Source organism: Equus caballus, chromosome 10 (genome assembly GCF_041296265.1).
Source record: "Equus caballus isolate H_3958 breed thoroughbred chromosome 10, TB-T2T, whole genome shotgun sequence".
NCBI classification, from domain to species: Eukaryota; Metazoa; Chordata; class Mammalia; order Perissodactyla; family Equidae; genus Equus; species Equus caballus.
Window position 1 is genome coordinate 69867701 of NC_091693.1, and position 17679 is coordinate 69885379.

The 17679-nt window shown below is 38.4% G+C and overlaps 1 long non-coding RNA gene across 1 annotated transcript in view; it reads right to left on the reverse strand.

Annotated features, from left to right (window-relative positions):
- LOC106782498 (uncharacterized) overlaps positions 1-17679 on the reverse strand; it is a 67780-nt gene that overhangs the window by 8180 nt on the left and 41921 nt on the right. Inside the window, exon 2 of the long non-coding RNA XR_001379676.3 lies at positions 4180-4211. This is a non-coding gene — a long non-coding RNA (uncharacterized lncRNA). The remainder of the gene's footprint in view (positions 1-4179; positions 4212-17679) is intronic.

Below are 17679 nucleotides of genomic sequence, written 5' to 3' on the forward strand. Positions count from 1 at the left end.
TGTTAGCTCAGGGCTAATCTTCCTCAAAAAAAAAATTTAAAAAAATAAAAAAAAGAAGATGTGGTATATATATACAATGGAGTACTACTAAAGCAGAAAAAAAGACAAAATCGTCCCTTTTGCAACAACATGGATGGACCTGGAGGGAATTATGCTAAGTGAAATAAGCCAGACTGAGAAAGACAAACTCTGTATGATTTCACTCATATGTGGAAGATAAAGAAACACATGGACAAAGAAAACAGTTCAGTGGTTACCAAGGGAAGGGAGTTGGGGGTGGGCACAGGGGGTGAAGGGGAGGACTTATGTGGTGACACACACCAAATAACGAACAACTGAAATTTCACAAGGATGTAAGCTATTATGAACTCAATAAAAAAAGTCACTGGAAAAGAAAAGAGTTCTGTTTTGCTGTGTCACGTTTGAGATGATGATTATACTTCTGAGTGAAAATTTTAGTCAGTCAAAGTAGTTCAGAGACTAAAAGGCACGAATGGGTTCAATGATCAGCATTTTAATCTGTGGAACGTAGCTATGGAGGGGACAGAAATAAATGACAGTCTTCCCTTCCTTCAGGAGCAAACAGAGCCCTGGAGAGACAGCCATGTCCACAGCTGGGTGTATGATAGGTAAGATCTTTGGCAATTGCTGGAACAGGCCCCTAAAGAGCATTTTAGGAACATTAACAGAGAGGGAGTGATTCTGACTCGTGTCCCCTTTGATCCCACTGCTGTCATTCTCCTTTTCTGCAAGACTTTGCTACCTTCCCACTTCAGTTCCTTTGGGTCAGACTCTATAACTCTTCCAGGCCCATCAATTTTTAAAGCTATTAGGGGAAATTGTGATTATTTTTCCATGACTAATTCCAAAATGTTATCAACACTTTACGGAGTTAAAGATTGTTTGTGACGATGTTGCTAGCTTGGGCTTCTTCTGTGGACTTCGGATTTCATATTTTAGGGGCTTTTAAATGCTTTTGCAGGTCAAATACTAGAGCACAGCCTTAAATCAATTTTAGCACTTTTTAGCACAACACTTACACTATTTTGTTGGAACTAAGTGTCAAGGACCATATGATCTTTGGTGCCCAAATTCTCAGAGAACTTGCAGTTTCTGATGTAACATTTTTATAGATAATTTCTTTATTAAATAGATGGTTTATAAGTATTCAGAAAAGTGAGCAATTGGTGAAACCAATTACAAAAAGAACATTATTTTGGTGCAAAACAATTTTTAATTCCTTGTGCTTTTCTTAGTGTAAGGTTTTAATGTGACTTAAATATGTATTTAACTGTGGCCATTACAGCCTATAAAGGCAAGAATCTGTGAACTAACTAGTGAAAATTTACATCATGAGTGGGGTAGGCTTTGGAAGACCCACAACAAAATAATGACCAAAAACACACAATACCCCTCCCCAAACTGCGGATGGTATTTCTTTGTAAATAATATGTCCAAAGCAATATGCCTCATCAATAAATCAGTATAGATTCTGATCAAAAATATCTTTTTAGGAAAATGTGGTCTTTAGCAAGAGAAAACCACTTATTTTAAACACCCTGCTCCACTGCAAAGCTCCCTGCCCGCCCTGATGTCCTGCCCTCTGCCACCGCATGAATCACTTCCCCATCAGAGCATCACAGGATGTTGGGTCCAGAGAGAACCTTAGAGAGCATCCAAGTTGGCCACCCTGTCCACTCGTGTGAGCACACTCACTTTATACACACGAAAAATCTGAGCCCCAAGAAGCTTGGTGATGTGTACATGGTAACATCACCGGGACAAGAATTCTTCAAGTTTCCAGCCATAAGCCATGGAAATAAATCCTCAATCCTTCCATCAATTAATATTTTACTTTCCTTTGTAGAGTTGATCTACAGGTAGAGAAAATAATTTTATTAAAGGAATCTACTCTGAGATACGAATCCCCTTCCTCCATCCTCACCAGAATTATTTACTGAATTATTATTAAATTAATTATTATTAAAGAATTATTTGCTATTGCAAACACATCTCTAAGTGGTGATATTTCAGCAATGGGGCAGTTTTAGGGGCAGGGGATCTTTGCCAGAGCCATTCAAACCACACACTTACCTTCACCGCTTATGTTCTCTGAGGACACTGATGTGTCCTGTGAAAACCACCAATTCTCTAACATCAAGATATGAGGCTCCAGGCAGCGGACACGATCAAGAACCCCTGCCCCAACCAGAGGAAATGAAGCCTCTGGCTGTAGGGAGGGCTTGCTGTAGTTCTCAATACCCAAGTTCCTGGAGTCCCCACGCCCTGACTTTCAGACCACAGCAGTTGAAAGGATAGCAAGGAGACTTCCTCAGCTCCCTTCACTCTTGCCTACAGAAGGAGGGACTGGGCAAAGGTGTGTCTGTGATCCTCATATCCCTCCCCCACTATTTGTAGTTGGTTGCTTGGGCCCTGGTGTCCTAGTCCAGTTCTTGCCCTCAGTGATGGTGACAACCACTACCTTAGGGGTGGAGGGGTGTGCTTCCCAGCGGCTGGTCCTGTATGCCATCCCTAACTGACCCATCCCACAAAAATAACAAGGATGCAGAGAATCCCTGCTGCCGGTGCCCTGGGACTCACACCCAGGCAATCCCAGGAGGTCACCAGGACAGTTTACTGCTTCAGTCAGTTTAACTCTCCCCCTTTCTCTAGCTCCCCTCTCTCTTTAGGAAAAAGAAAATGACAATAACAATTTTGAGAACCCTGTACTTCCCTACTAAAGGTGCCCCCCGACCCTCTTTCTTCTCTCAGGGAGAGTGTTGCTGGGCTCATAAGGTGAGTTTGGCCCCAAGCTGTGCTTCTTCAGGGGACTCCTCCAAGTGAGTCCAAGGGAAACTCAATCCAAGGGAAGTCGCCCTCCACCCCAGCCTCATCCTGTGGAGGAACATGAGCTCTGCCTCTGGGGAGCTCAGGGATAAGACGTAGTTCTGAAGGGCAAATATGGCAGACTGCTTTCTTAGCCTGCTCCAAAACAGTCCTCCACTCTTCAGTGATTTCTCAGAGTCTGGTAGCCAGCTCATAGAACAGAGGCATCTGCTCCCATTTAAAAGAAGTTAGAGCATATTAGATTCAGCTTTGAAGAAAAACAACTTTAAATTTGGAGAAAGGCCTTTGTTTAATCACATCAAGTCTGTGTCACAAGCTGAAAAATGCCAGGAAATTCCAAGCTAAAGGGATGTACTTCATCTATAACTCATACCATGGGGCTTATTTTTATTCTTTCATATGCCTGCAAACAGAGAATGAAGCAACAGAAAAACTCTGAGTTGCGTGCGTTTTGTTTTTTCTCTTTTTCTTTTTGGGTCTTGTCAGTTTGTGTTATAACCTTGGCATTACTCTGCCTTTTTTTTCATTTAATAAGACTATGAGATTAGACTGGTCCTGTTCTCCTATTTCTTGTTAGTGCTGAACAAGCACTTTTGGCACTCACAGCTCAAATTTCTGCCATGTTGCTCTGTGCCTTTGTATGTTTGGCTATGAACTCAAGTGTCTTGACCTACCATCTATCTTTAAGGCCTGAGAAAGAAATTATTTTAGCATTCCTGCTCTTAGCTCATATATATAAATCTTGGATCTATGACATGTCTGCAGCTCTGAAGTTAGCACAGCCATGAAGAACAAAAGGAGGGGAGGGAATGGGGTGGGGGTGGCGGGCAGGAAGGAAAAACCACAAAGACTCACAAGCAGAATAGTATTAAATCTCCTGCCTTGTGCCCAGGCATGGGTTCTGGATCTTATAAATGGGATGAAGAATGTATGTAACTCCAAAAATATGTAATTCTTTCTCTTTTAAATGTGGAAAGTGTTCTTTATTTTTTTTTAGAAGATTAGCCCTGAGCTAACATCTGTTGCTAATCTTCCTCTTTTTGCTGAGGAAGATTCACCCTGAGCTAATGACTGTGCCAATATTCCTCTATTTTGTATGTGGGACACCTCCATAGCATGGCCTGGTGTGTGGTGCGTAGGTCCACACTCGAGATCTGAACATGCGAACCCTGGGCCGCCAAAGCGGAGTGGGTGAACTTAACCACTATGCCACTGGGCCAGCACCCAAAAGTGTCCATTTTTCAGTCTGAGTGCCCTGAATTTCTGTATTGATTTTAGAGTTGTGTGGTATATAATAAAAATATGGAGCTTGCCACAGACAGCACAGCTTACCTTTTCAAGGATCTGAAAGCTGATCACTCCAACTGTGTGAGAATAAAGGAGAAATAATTAAATATTAACACCGAGTGTAGCCTGGTGACATAATCATGATTATGATTGTCAGTCATTAGAACAGAACAAAGGATGCTAAGGAACAGTGATAGGAATATGGCTTTAGTGAAACAGAGAGTGCTCTGTAATAGATAAAACTTTAGGATTAGTTCCCGATCAATTAATAAGTATTTATTGAGGACCAATCAACTATACGCTTCACTTACTGTAAATGTAACCTATGGAACCTGCCCTCAATGAGCTTCCAATCTACTTTCAATATGACAGTATAGGATATAGGATACATGATAGTGCATATGTAGACACCAGGACTTAAAAGTTCATGTGCAAGGACTGCTCATGGGAACCTGCAACCACTCCTCCAATGGGTAAATCCGTGACTCTAGAGTCATACAGACTTGGGTTGGAATCTCACCTTAAGTCATTTTTTCAACAGTATTTACTGAGTGCCCACTCTGCATCGGTGTCTGCAATGGACACTGGTGGTGAAGCAGTGAGAGTAAAAGAGAAACAATCCTTCCCCTCTTAGAGGGACACATACATTAGTAATCACACAAATGTAAAGTCCCAAATTTTATAAACACTAAGGGAAAAGTTTGGGGGAAGAAAACAGTGAAAGGAGGTTCCAGTTTAGACTGGAGTCAGGCGAGGCATCTGTAAGGCAGAAGCCAGAGTGAATATCGTCAGGCCTGCCAGATGATCACGGAGCAAAGGAGAGATCAGAGTCAAAGAACAGGGCTTACAGCAACCCCACTCCCCCCCAACCCCACCCCTGGGAAAAATAGTGTATCACTAGGGATCGAAATGATCTTGTCCATGAATCAAGCCACCTGAAGCTCAATCTTCTCGTTAGTAGAGTTGAATATGTAAATACCAACCCCAGATTTACATTAGAAAGTAACTAACTAACATCTTTACAGAAACAGCAGGATATCTTAGGAAAACTTACTGAGACCATACTAAAGGTCCGTTAAATGCCTACTGAGGAGCACCACAGACATAATGGAGAAAAAAATAGGTAAAATATTTACAGTACCATAAAGAGGAAACAAATCCTAAAGCGTAAAGGGAACCATGATGTCTGCAGTGGGAGATAATCGTGGGGCCCTTAAGAGTCAACACTTTTTTTTTTTTAGTTCAGTAAACTGTTAGATTTATGAGGCAATACGTTCATGAGTTCATATAACTAAATATACAAACGGGCCTATTTGTTTTGGATCATTCAGTATCTGAGAGTGAATTATTCATTCAAGTATTAATAAATTAGAATTTTTTTATTTGGCAGTTGACAAAATTTACTTAAGGAAATAAAAGAAATATCCACCAAGTTTGGACTGGCTTATGCATTTTTTAAGCTGGCTCAAATCTCCAAGTGTAGAAGAAAGTTCAAGTTATTTATTAATGTGTGTCTTTTATTCTGCTGATTTATAGTACATGTAAAAACAAATCCTGAGATTGTTTGGAGCTCCAGTATGAAAACAGCAAGAATTTACCTGGCTATTATTTAACCCAATGATAATACTGACTTTGGTACCAAAGAGAAATATGCTATAAGAAACAAAGCCGATGGAATTTTCCTCTATTATGAATCAACATTTAACGACACTCCATTCCCTCTCAAAATATCACTTCTGTATCTTCTTTCCCACGACTTGAATATTCTTTTTCTTTTGTATTCTTTACTGAAATATGTTTTTGGTGACTTTGAACTTCTGAAAACAATTACAGTTTTGGCCCATTCTTATCTAGATTCAGTAGGGAAATGTTGTTCTATCATCCACTCCATACAAAAAATAATAGCCCCCAAAAGGTGATGTGTAGTCTCAGATCCATTAGGATTCCAATTTTTCCTAGAAGCAAAACAAAAGACTATTTATTTGACTCCCTTCTTCCTTAAAAAAATCATGGCTATTAACTTCACTTCATTCTGTTTTCTTACTATATTGTTCAAACACCTCTCCTCCAAAATATGTCTTTGCAATTCCTTTTGTTCTGCTTTCTTTGCTGAACTTAATGGAAAGTACAAGAATCTGCATGCTGTTTGCTTATGAATTGCAGAAATTGTGCACATGGCTTGGAAATTTTACAGCAATATCGTAGGAAATCTGTCCAGGTATCTGTCACTGCCCATTCTTTCCAGCACTCTCAATGTCACTTTCTTTCAATGGATGTTGGCAAATATGTTTGTCCTCCACTCTAACTCCTAATATTGAGAGAGGGAAAAACCACAAAACTTAAATCCCTGAATTGTCCCATCTTTTTTAATCTGACTATCATCGTTAGAGTTGTTTTCACCCTTACGCTATCTATAGCTTAACAGAAAACCACATCCTTTCTCTTAAACTGCAGTTTACATACAGCATTTTTCCAGACCCTGATACATAAGAGGCAAGTGAAATAATAATTCCCTTCCTTTCATCCTTTTCACACATCTTGCTACGTCTTTGATCCATTATTGCTAGATAACTGATTTAAATTGTAGTCTAATAAAATTAATCATTATTTCTTTGTCAAAAATCTCCTGTTAAATGTGTTTCTGTGAATTTGACCTGTGGATTTGCCTTAATCCTCCATTTCAGTTCTCTCTCATTCATCTTGTCTAAACGTAGTTTTCTCAAAGGAACTTTTGCTCATCTCCTGTCTTCTAATTGCCCCAACAATCCCTTGCTTCCCTAGCTGTCACCAAAAGTTGTATTCCGGGGAAGATTTCAATCCAGGAGCATGTCCTCATCAATTAATAAATGACTGCTCACCACCGTTGACTGCCTACTCTGTGGCTACTCCAGCGCCCTGCTAGATTCTGTTGGCTATAAAATTATAGATCAGATACAGACTTTATCCTCAGGATCCAAAGTTGGTTTGGACACAAAGCAGTGGATAAACAATTTAGTCCTCAAGTTGCACTAAGTCATGTGAAGAGAATTTAGAGAAAAATAGGATAATTAAATCTGGAATACACATTGAAAACTCCATGGGCTGGGTCAAATTTTGATACATAAGAGGAAGATGGTAATCAGCCTGTGGACCAAATAATATTCTGCTCAGTGGAATGCAAAGCAAGAGAATCCCAATATGCATTGTGCTTTGTGGCACATTTGTTAGGCTCGGAGGAATTGATTCCTGAATATTAGGTAGCAATGATTCCGCCTAATTACGTTTTTTTGGAACAGTAGTTGAAACAGCAAGAGCTGAGCGAGAGCATAGCGACACTCATGTAAACTTCCCATTTTACCACACTTTACAGGTTTTTCAAAGCGTTCCACATTTATCGTCTTATTTGACTCTGTAAAGCAGATAGGAACCATATATTTCGTTTTAAAAATAAGGAAATTGAGTCTTAGTGTAAGAATCTTATCTGGTGCCTTCTGGTATTAGATGCAGAATGATAATGAAAACACAGGCCTTGTGATCCCAAGCTCAGAGCTCCCACCCTCGCAAATGCAATAAAAAACTTCCCAGTCAGAAATCATACAGTAATGATTTTCCATGGATCTGTTCCATAGAGGTAAGGCTTATGGAAAAGACTAAGTGTATTTCTGAGGTTGATTTGTAAAATTTCTAATTACAGATTGCAGGGGGAAAAAGCAAACAGCTAGGGCCTGGCCTGGTGGCGCAGCGGCAAGCCATGCTGTGTCAGGCATCCCACATACAAAGTAGAAGAAGATGGGCATGGATGTTAGCTCAGGGCCGGTCTTCCTCAGCAAAAAGAGGGCGATTGGTGGCAGATGTTAGCTCAGGGCTAATCTTCCTCAAAAAAAAAAAAAAAAAAGGAAAAAACCAAACAGCTAAAAGTAAGACATAATTCTTTTGGTTTGCATAATAATTATTTTAGCTATATATTTAAGAATAGATTTTTTAAGTTTTTAAAAAAATTTCAAATGTCTACTTTATGTATGACCATTTGCATATTACAAGTCCCAGAGATGAACAGAAATTGTTCTCATTGCCCACCAAAAGCAGAGTTCACATTCACCTTATGACCAGTGGATTTTAAGATGCAATTCCACCTGAAGGCTGTTTGAATTCTTTACCTAGTCTTCAACTTTCCCAGTACGGCTATTAATTAGATAGCACTTTCTTAAAATACACAAATACTTGTGTGTTCTATTCTTTGTTTGCTTAAAATGCAAATATTTTAATTACCTGCATATTTGAAAATCCTAAGAATCTTGTCCATATGGAGAACTCAATAACGCATCATGGAATCTGGGCAACCATATTGCTATTGCCACCATTTTTTCTTAACAATCCACATATATTGTAAACTTGGGGACTATGAATTAAGTCCTTAGCTTGACCAGGAAATGTACTAATATTACAGATAGTACCTCATTTAACTCTCTCAAGAATCCTGTTAGGAGAGTTTCATTACCCACATTTTATACATGAAGAATTGATTTTTGGTAGTAACCGGGTAAAGAGAGATCATTTATTGTGGTCATTCCATCAATGGAATACTTTCATAAAAAGGAAGGTATAAACATATCTGCCCTTGTTGTTGCCTCTCTCTGTTACCCTAAAAAGTAATAGTATTAAGTTAGCTCTTTTCCCCCTGATAAGAGAGGGTTGTGGTGCTATAAATAAATTGCAGCAGCAGATATTCAAATGGATGCAGAGTTGCTTTCATTGAAAACCACCCATTCCCATTAATTACACTCACCTGGGGCTCCTGCTAGACGCCGTGGAACGACTGTGTGGTCCACTGCCGTCTGGGTGACATTTTGCTAACAACAATGTATATAAGAGCCAAAATTGACTTCATTTGTCTATCCATATCCTTAACTGGGTCAATGCCATTCATTCTTTGCCAGCAGAACAAGTGCTGAGAGCAGCGCCCCCTCCTCTGTGCCACCTTGCTAAGCCGTCTCTCTCTCCTCCCTCCTGAAACATCTACTCCCTTAGGCTATGGGATAGAGTCAAAAGAACTTACCAGCACATTGGATTTAACCCTTAGTCTTCTATAAATTGGGTAAGTTCAATTGCCCTCAGCAACTATTTTTTTGTTTATTCACTCATTTATTTGGCATATATTTATTGTCTACCTATATTGATGAACTAACAGGCATCTTGCTATCAATGGTGATACTAGTGTGACTTAACATGTTCTCTCCCAAGACTACATATTTGGATTTTAACAACTGCCTTAGATCAAAGTAATGAACGTTAAGCATTAACGAATATGCAAGAGGCTGCACATTTGGACAGAAGCCCTCACCAGCTGCCCTCAGGTTCTGCCTGGCAGCATTGACTCCATCTACAAATAATTCCAGCCTTGGCCATCTACCTCAGGATTCACTGATGCCTTCTCAAGTATGAATCCTTGTTTGTAGAACTCTCTCCCACCAGAATGTGGTTGTGTTTAGTTCCGCTGAATTCCAGCATAAAATGTATCTGATAGCTGGATATGTCAAAATTCTTTTCATAAAAAGACATTTTCAGAGACAAATTCTGGGAGCATGTTTTCTCCACAGTACTTTATTTATGCCGCATTTTTATGTGAACAGTTCTAGGAGTGAAGGGAGAGAGGTGGAGAGCGGGAGAAAAAGTATGACAGTTCCTTGCTTCAGAGGAGTTCATGGTGTGGAGGGAGAGATAGATACTAACACATGCTCACAAACACACAAACAACATGGTAAATAAAGGGAAGAATGGGGAATGATGCTGGGTGCAAATTGGAAATGGAGGTACCCCACCTCAAGTGTCAAAATGGATACACTGGTGTCCTATTTGCAGTTACTGCTCTTCACTCCTGTTTCCCAGGGTTGTGACGGGTGAGAAATCTCAATATGCTTATTTTCTTGCATTTCTATCATTTTACTAGTCAGTCATCTTCCTCCTAGCCTTCTGGACCTTCAGTGCTATCTTCTATGCAGAGGAGTTACATGGGGTCATAAAGGGTTTCTATAAGTGAGGTCCGTGGACCACATGCCTGAGATTCACCTAAGACGTCTGTTGAAAATATGGCATTCTGTTACTCCACTCCAAACGAATGAATCAGTGGGACTCTAAGCTGCATTTTAACATGCTCTCTGGGTGTTTCCAGTGAACATCAAAGTTCAAAAACTGCACTGAAGAATGACACTAGACTAGAATGACTAAGCCCCCCTTTACTTCCTATCTAAAATGAATGAAGAGCTGGATTAGATCATCTCTAAGATAACATCCACCAAAAATGTTCCGTGATTCTAGATTAAATATTTCTATTGTCTTGTTGTATTTCCTTTGGACGCTTTCTATTATTTTTGTGGTTTTTTTCCTCCAATGCCTAATTCTGTAAAGCTTTTATTCCCCCTCACTTAGCATTTCTCTTAACTAATGATATGAAAAAAACCAAAAGAATGGAATGTTTTACTTTGGACATTTAGACAACCTTATGTATAACTGATTTAAGCAATAATGGGAACGCTAGAGTCTGATGGAAGCATTACTCCTGGGAAATTCACTTGGTTAAAATCCAAATCATAAATTTTTAAATGTGGAACAGAGGAGGAGTTTATATTTATGCTCTATTTATTATTAACGCAACCCTCTAGGACGTGGACTTTATTTGCCCTTTGTCTAAAATATGGATCCTAAGCACATCATTAATAAATGAGATGTTCTCAAAACAGGTATTTTAAAATGTCGAATCAGAATTAGCTCGGTTCTTGTTAGCTACAAGCCTGCACGTTCTCGCAGACAGAATACTCAATTTAAACAATTAAAGGTGTTGTGAATGAGTGTTTATTAACTGAGCCATAGCGTTACAGCAGAGGCCCTTTTCCACTTCCTTTCGTCAAACCCATTGAGGATGCGACACAGAGCGATTTGGCAGGTGGCCACCCTGTAAAGCAGCAGAATGGATTCACCCTGGCAGATTTATATTATAAATTGCCAGACTTTTGCCATTTGACTTGCTAGCATGTTTCTCTTTTTTTCTTTTTGCTTTCCTTTTTTCTTTTTGGTCCTTTATATAAAAATATATATTCTTCTCAGCAAACCTATAATTCATAGATATAATTAGCATCATGTTAGCTATTTATAATTAAATTGAAACAATGACTTTACAAAATATTTTGTGAAACACGTGGAATTCTTTCCGGAGAATTTTCTCGAGATCACATAGGAAAATCTCTAATGGGAAGGTGACGGGTATTGACGTAGAAATATCAATTGTAAATATCCATGTTCTATGCAGAAGCCCTATTTACCTCCAAAACATGTAAACTATACTTTACGTAAGTGCAAATCATATAATATTTACCCTTGAAGCAGGCCAAAATTTCTTTTTTTCCTTTAAAGGAATTCTAATTTAAGTCAGTTTGAACTTTTCCATTATTGAAATATTTCTTGACTGAATATGTGTGTTGAATTCCCAAACTGATTTCTTTTTTCTTTTTTAAGATTGGCCCTGAGCAAACATCTTTGCCAGTCTTTCTCTTTTTGTTTCTTCTCCCCAAAGCCCCCCAGTACATAGTTGTATATTCTAGTTGTAGGTCCTTCTGGCTCTGCTATGTGGTATGTGGGACGCGGCCTCAGCATGGCCTGATGAGCGGTGCTAGGTCCACGCCCAGGATCCGAACCGGCGAAACCCTGGGCCGCTGAAGCCAGACACGAGAACTTAAGCACTCGGCCACAGGGCCAGCCCCTCAGACTGACTTCTTAAGCCCTCTGTATCATATTTTAAAAAACAAAAGAAAACAAATACAAAATCTGCCCTGAAACCTGGGCAAGAATGGCACCTGCCTTGGGCCCTGTGTTTTAAAGGACTCTGGATATCACAAACAGAAAAAAAAATCCATTAATGACAAAATGGGTGCCTACGTCACTTAGGGTGCAGAGCTCAGTTCAAGACCCTGAGCAACACCTGAAACCTTTCACATCTGCTTTCCTGCCCAGCAGCATGCAAGCCCCGGGGAAACACTTTATCACATCTTTTGCCTTATATTCTCAAAACGAAAGGCCACAGTCCTCAAAAGTCTGCAAGTTGTGCCATTGCCAATGTTGGAGATGGACACCACTTCCAAGGGCAGAGAAGATTTGGGAGGCAGACACATTAAATAAGAAAAAAGACAAATGACTTAACTTGCCAAATCTTTCCTCTCAGATAGCATGGTGCAATACATTTTTGCATAATGAAATATGATTTCCCAGTACTGCTGAGAGCATCCATTTTTATGCTTCCATTTGTGTCTGAGTTGGTCATTCTGAAAGGACTTGCAGATTAGCTAGGTATTCACAAAAGTTGCAAGTGGAAACTGACAAACATTTCGTAATATTAAGCAATTCCGATTACTCTTAAATTTCTATATATGTGGTCAAGTAACATGCCTAAGGCATGATAATGATTCCTTACATTGGCAACTAGATGGACACAAAATGCTAGAATAATATTTTAACACAAAATATTTAACAAGTTTCAATGAAATAAATTTTAAAAATAAGTAATTTTATTAAAACGTTTGGTGTATATAAATTAAAATTGGCATTTTGCCTGTAATTTTAATAGATAAATTTAATATTTGAGAAGAAAAATAGTCTTTCTTGAAAACCACTTTTAATATTTTATATTTACTTCAATTTATATCTTGATAAAAATGTATTCAATGTGTATACTTTTAATTCTTTAGGTTACTCTCAATACAAAAATAATGTAAGAATTTAGCTTATAGCAACATTAATTAGAGCAGAAATGCTCTGAAATAAATAACATGTATTACTATTATTACACATCAAACATACCTGGTTCATAAGCAGAATACCCAAAATGTGCAATAATAATTAAATTCAGTTGTCTTTGATATCTTCTCAACTTTTAATAAATAAAAATTACAGCTTTGCATAAATTCTCTTAAAAGTCCAACAGTGGATCCCCACAGAATAAACTGATATAAGCACAACCACCTGAATTGGATAAGTGCAAATAGAAGCAGTTCTTTTCAGAAGAATAAATCTTGATAAAAATAGTGATCTCCAGGGGCCGGCCTGGTGGAGCAGCGGTTAAGTGCACAGGTTCCACTTCTCAGCGGCCCGGGGTTCGCCAGTTGGGATCCCGGGTGCATACATGGCACCACTTGGCAAGCCATGCTGTGGTAGGTGTCCCACATATGAAGTAGAGGAAGATTGGCATGGATGTTAGCTCAGGGTTAACCTTCCTCAAAAAAAAAAAAAAGAAAGAAAAAAGAGAGATGTCCAAAAGCCATATTTTAATATTGAATCATGAAAATATCTATAGGCTATCTAAAAACAAGGGATGTAATTACTCAACTATATGAAAAAACACACATACACAAAAGACATGTACAGTTGTTATCTGAAAATAACCTACCATGAGTATTCACTCAATGCAACAAATTACTCTTTTATTCTGAGATTTTTAAATCCTAGATCAAAGTTACTGTAACATTTCTGGATTTTACTTTGCTTTGTATATCACTTCAGATCATTACCCAAGTAAAAGGTTTAAAAGATACTCTTTTCACCTGTTCACTACTCAATTTTGTTCTGGCCTCCTCTATTTCAAAACATCCTATGAATATATCTGACGTGGGCAAGAGGTTGGTTGTTTTATCTCCTTTATGTGCTAATCTTCCTTTTTCTCTAATTCCCAGAATCTGTGACAGCTGGTGGCCAGAAAACAGTCTATCATTTTGCTAATAATCAGATTTTGCTGTCATTGCAAATAGGAAATGATGCAAATTAAAAAGAGATTTCAGAGGCTGACCCCATGGTCGAGTGGTTAAAGTTCTGCATAATCTGTGTCAGTGGCCTGGGTTTGTGGGTTCGGATCCCAGAAGTGGACCTACTCGACTCATCAGCCATGCTGTGGCAGCATCCCACATGCAAAGTAGAGGAGGATTTGAGCAGATGTTAGTTCAGGGCGAATCTTCCACACCACAGAAAAAAAAAATTTCATCCTAGACATTTGGAAAAAAAAAAAATTTTTCAAATGACATTTTGAGAGAGCTGGAAAAATAATGCCATGTGTCCATCTTGGGAATGTTAATGTTTTACATGCTGAATGGGGATTCTTGATATACTTTATAGTCAACAGGTCAATAAAAGTCCTAGAAGCTCTTGATCATTACTATTATTGTTGTTTATTTTAAAAGTTTTCTTCAAAGGACAGCACATAATTTCTTTAAATCAAGTAAGTTTTTCCAATACTTACACATACTTATATGAATTTTCATGCCATAATTTATTCTTAAATTTGCTTTGAGAATTGGTAATTATTATGATGTCCCGCAATTCATTCCTAAAACTTTTTTTTTTTGATGGGTAAGATTTGCCCTGAGCTAACATCTATTGCCAATCTTCCTCTTTTTTCCCATTTTTTTTTTCACCCTCTCCCCAAAGCCACAGTACTGAGTTGTATATTCTAGTTGTAGGTCCCTCTATTTCTTCTACATGAGCCGCTGCCACAGCATGGCTGCTGACAGACGAGTGATGTGGCTCTGCGCCCGGGCACCAAACCTGGGCCACCAAAGGGGAGCGCGTTGAACTTCAACCACTAAGCCATCAGAGCTGGTCCTCATAAGACTATTTAAGGTTAGCTTTATGACACATACAAATGTGAAGAAAGCTATTTGGGAAAGATAAGTAAAAAGAAAAGCCTTTTTACTTCACAATAGCAACATTTTTTCTTCAAATAGTCTAAACGAGATTAAAAATTTTTAAATGACGGGGTTTTTTTTCTCTCTGTGTACACTGTCTGGGATTGCCATATAGTTTTCTTTCTCTAACTATTGAAAATCACTGTGAAGGCAGAATGATAATGATGTGTTCTATAGAACAAGATAACTTAGGAAATCAGCATAACACTGAGAAATTATACTTCTTTGGAAAAATCAGAATGAGGCTATGTTCGGATAATTTTTGTATTTGCATTTATTTCTTTGTTTATATTCAAAGTCACGATCTATCCGCACAGCTTTCTGCTCAAATGCATTGTACTGTGTTTGCAATCGATAAACACTATTCTTTAAACTATCAGTTTGCAGACTTGTAGCCTTCGGCTTTCATTTCATTTCCTTCCATTTCAAAGGCTCTTGGTTGCATTTTTACATTTAACTGAGCGTACTTAACAGGGACATTGCGTAGCCTGCAAACTACCTAGAACTGAAGGGCCACGTTGAAGTTAGTTCAATACCGTGGCCTCACCCACACTCCTTAGAGGATGCTACTGTTCGTGAAGAAACCATTATGTTTCTGGCTTTGATCGTACATTAGCCTCAAAGAGTGAGTAACACATCAGAAAACAGGGCCTTAAATTTTCACATTTTGCACCAATGCTTATTATTTTATACTAATGATTCTATAGAGAGCCCCGGGCCCAGTGGAAATGCAGGGTGGAGGGATTTGTACCCTGTTGACTCGAATGACATCAAAAAATCAAGGAGAATGTTCTCCACTTAGAAATAGCCTGGCTCATGTTCCCAGGGAAGTGTTATTGACAAATTGCAAACTTACACGGGCTTCCTTTCCCTTTTCAGCAACCTTTGAGGTTACTCACCACTGAGACCAGGGTCCAGTCCCACCAGGCTTGGAAATTACCAGAAGGCGCTAATACCCGTTGCTGGAGCAAACCCCGTACACCAGGCACAGTGATCACAGCAGAGAAATGGCCTCGTCCCTCTGAGTTTCCTTATGTACTTCCATGTACTCTTTAAACACTTTATCAAAAATTGAAGACCGTTTTCTCACAAAACAAGAGTGTGTAGTGACTTTAACAGCTAAAAATGTTATCTAAAGAATGACGGGAGCTGCTATCAGGAAACTTGCTGTTCGAAGTGTAGTCCCCAGACCAGCAATGTCAGCATCACTCAGGAGCTGTTAGAAAAACAGAATCTCTGTGCCCTCTGTAGATCTGACGAACCAGAATCTGGATTTTCACAAGATCCTGGGGTAATTCACGTCAACAATAAAATCCGAGAAGCACAGCTCTAGAACAGTTTTTCTCAAACTATCTGTGGTGAAGGAACTGTTTTTTATTAGTAATTTATTTACAATCTATACTTTTGTAAACTACAATAAAACTAAATTACTAGAATAATGAAATGAAAGAAACAGAGGCATACAAACTACAACTCCAATTTTTCTTTTATTAGAATCACAGACAAAATAATATTCTATCAAATTTATAAGGTGTTTGGGGATAACTTTCCACAGATGTGCAATATCTAGATCGTCACCGACTTTATTGATAATTGTTGTTTTATTATGAAATCTATCATCATTTATAGAAGCTCTATTCTTTCAAGCTTCTAATTTCATATTAGCTCTTCAATTTTATCTGCCACTGAAAATCAGGTTGCATGCCTTCCTTGCATGCATACAAGTATTAAAATCACTTGAAAAAGAAAAGCAAACACATTACAGAGACAAGAAATTCTGGTGGGCCAATTCCTATCTTTAAACAGTTGGGACCAAATTATTTCTTATCTTGCAGATGCACAAAGAATGTATATCATAGTGTAAACCTGCTCGACAGAAATTGTCCTCTCTTTCAGCCTCTCACCTCAGCGTGCAATATCAGTAGTTTATAATCCGTTTCCGTATTATCTCATGATAAAGAAAATAATCTCTAATTTAACGCATTAGCCTTTACATAATACAAATTTTTACTATGTTGTTGGGGTACTGCTTATTACAGCTGTCTTTTCATTTTAATAGAAAAATTTCCTTGATGAAGGAAGCAGTGCGTTACTTTCATTCTAACCCAAGCTCCTCAAGCTACATAACAACTCCAGAACATTATTCTGTCACAGCTGGCCCACCATCAGAACGCTGTCCCGTGCAAAACTTAGACTCCAAACCAAATTTGTTGATAATGTAATACTTCATCGTTTTCTTACTTTTATACAGTTTCAGAGTTAGCATTCATTGTCATCACTGAAGGTCAAAAAAATAATTCTTCCTTCACATCACCATCATGTACAGATTGCACATACGCTAAAAGAATTGCTATGTTAATAATACATGTGCATTTGTCAAGTGCAATAAAAAAAATACTCTGCTGGTTTTGCTTATTCTTTGCATAGGTCTTCCACAGAACTGAGCAGTTTCTGAAAACATCCAACTATGATGTCATTGGAAACACACATAATCTTACCTCTTCTCTGCAGATTTTCCCAGTATTTCTAAGACAGCATCTTTGATTCAGTCTTTCACTAGCGCTTCAGCAGTTGTCTATGATTTCTGATTCTTAGCACCCCAAAGTGCTACTTTACAAAAAGACTGAAAATCACTAATATTAATTAATTACTAAATATTAAGCACCTTCTTCTATTGGCTTTTGAATTTAACAGTCTTTCTTTCAGAATCATTTTGGTTTTAAACCTGTGGTTTATGATTTGTATGTAAATGACCCTCAACTTTTAATAGTTTCTTTACTTCATTAGCCAATACATCTTTACTAATAACCAACTGCGATTTTAGCATTCTGCCACCAATTATGAC